The sequence below is a fragment of the Anneissia japonica genome, unplaced genomic scaffold (assembly GCF_011630105.1).
Source record: "Anneissia japonica isolate Jap-2015-1 unplaced genomic scaffold, ASM1163010v1 scaffold9179_len15672_cov229, whole genome shotgun sequence".
Taxonomy (NCBI): Eukaryota; Metazoa; Echinodermata; class Crinoidea; order Comatulida; family Comatulidae; genus Anneissia; species Anneissia japonica.
This window is the reverse complement of record NW_022726578.1, coordinates 10,862-13,269: the sequence shown is the minus strand read 5'-3', so window position 1 is coordinate 13,269 and position 2,408 is coordinate 10,862. Positions and strand designations below refer to the sequence as shown.

General features: G+C 33.9%; 1 pseudogene; it reads right to left on the bottom strand.

Annotated features, from left to right (window-relative positions):
- Window positions 1-280: 280 nt before the first annotated feature.
- On the bottom strand, window positions 281-504 carry LOC117113313 (annotated as a pseudogene).
- Between the last annotated feature and the right edge of the window lie 1,904 nt (window positions 505-2,408).

Below are 2,408 nucleotides of genomic sequence, written 5' to 3'. Positions count from 1 at the left end.
TTTTGATAACCATAGAACCTGTCTCTTAAACACATCTAGATGTGTATAAGAGACAGGGATGAACTGGTAAGTTATCAAATAGTTCTCATTTCCTTTTTAATTTGTTAGATTTTGTTTCTTGTTTTTTGAATACTGAATAGAAAGTTTTTTTTCAGTTTAATTTTACAGCCGATTTGATTAGATTAAACGAAGAAGCTGTAGAAGAACATATAGATAACAAATTTTATGAAGATGAATTGGTAAGTTTTTATTTTTTATTGAGTTTAAAAATGTTTTCGCATCCACTCAGATTGCATTCTCTCCCTCCTTCCAAAACCGAAGTTCTGGAGGAATGGTCATCAATGAGCTAGGTCCTTCCAGGTGGAATTCTCAAGCCCCGCTTCGCACTCAGAGGAGAATGCTTTCTTTCGTCCTCGTGGGTTTGCGATTTGATCAACTTTGATTGCTTCTCCGTGAAACAAATAATAAAGCTTCCAATCAAATTTTTTTTTGTATTAAATTTTTTTTTTTTTTTGAAATGTTATTTTAGTTTGACTTTTTAAACGATTTTGATGGAGAAGAGAAAGACAATGATTCTGATGATGACATACGCATTGCGTGTGAACAGGCTGTATTTGAAATTCAGAGACATGGACGTTTAGGTTTAGGAAAGCATAGTAAATTTATTAAATAAAGAAGATTATTTTAACGCGAGACGACAACACGGCCAAGGTAAACATAAGAAAATGATGTTTGAAGATGATGAAGACGAAGACGTAGAAATCGAAGATGATAATAACAGCGCGAGACGGCAGCATGGTCTAGGTAAACATAAGAAGATGATGTATAAAAGTGAACAGGAAGACGATGAAAACTACCACGACGATGAAGACGTTATAGTTTCTGCTTTGCCTAATTTGTCATGATTTTAAAAATTGATGTATATTGTATTTACTTTTTTCCCCTTGAATTTCAGCCTGATCGCGGCATTAAGGGGATGCGAGATACTGAGGATAGCGACGAGGACGATAAAAAGGATTTCAATGATATAGACGTAAGAGAGCTATGCGTTATTCGGAAATTGAATGATAAATTGAACAAAAAATTAAACATGTTAGCGAGTGAACACTTGGTTACATTAATAGGTTTGGATGATGTGAGAATTATTGAAATTTTACCTACGCTTAATAGAATTCTTGATTATGTTTTAGATAGTATTTTGATAAATGTTCAACAGCATGATATGGTCAGGTTCGTTATTAGAGCGAATGGTTTAGATAACCCTATATCATTACCATTTATGATGAGGGAACGAATAACTCCTGAAATAATTTTTGCGGCTATTTCTAAAGTCCTCCAGTCTCACATGAACATTTTAGTGGGAGACGATTTACAATTTAATAGTTTACATATTCCTATGCCAATTGGTGGTGGTGGTGATCATGATCGTTATTTCAAAAATGGTATAGATAAGGCTGTGGGGGGTTCCCGATGTTTGAGTCGAATTAAAGACGAGAACGATGAAAACGTTTGCTGCTCTAAAGCCATTGTAACGGGTATTTCGATGTTAGAAGACAAAATTAATAATAAATCTAAATGGGATAATATTAGACGGGGTAGATATTATCAGGAACATGAGGCTGAACAATTATTAATAAGGGCTGGTGTAGATTAAGGGGCTTTGTGGGATAAGTGAGCTTAAACGTTTTCAGGGTGTTCTACCCGAATATCAAATCATTGTGATTTCTCGAGACAATCTTCACTCGGTAATTTTTAGTGGTGAACATAGAGAAAAACAGATTTATTTATACCATCACGATAATCATTACGATTTAATAACAAAACTAACAGCCTTTTTTGAAGTCAAATATTTTTGTAACCTTTGTTTTAAGGGTTATAAAAACAAATTTTACCATAATTGTAAGTTCGTGTGCGAGTTATGCTTTTCGCACGATTGCATTCCTTCTATAGACCCCTCTACCGTCGTCAAATGTAATGACTGTTTACGTTCATTTAAAAATCAAAAATGTTTTGATAACCATAGAACCGCTAAACAAGGTAGAACAACCCTTTGCGATTCAAAGAAACTTTGTAAAACCTGTAATCGCCATATTAAAAAGGGTCATAAATGCAGTGAATATGTATGTAGAGTTTGTATGACGACGGTAGAGACGGGTCATCTCTGTTACATGAAAAAGGTGGTTGAAAAGAAAACTAACAAAACTAACAAGGTAGATATGAAGAAAAATATTTCTTTTTCGATTTTAAATGTACTCAAGAAACGGAGGTTCACCATCCTAACTTCAAAAAAGCTGTCTAAATTGTATTTACGATGATAAAGATTCTGATCTATGCGAAATTTGCGGGGATAAAACCAAAATTTTCTACGGCGAGGATTCATGCTATCAATTTTGCGAATACTTATTTAA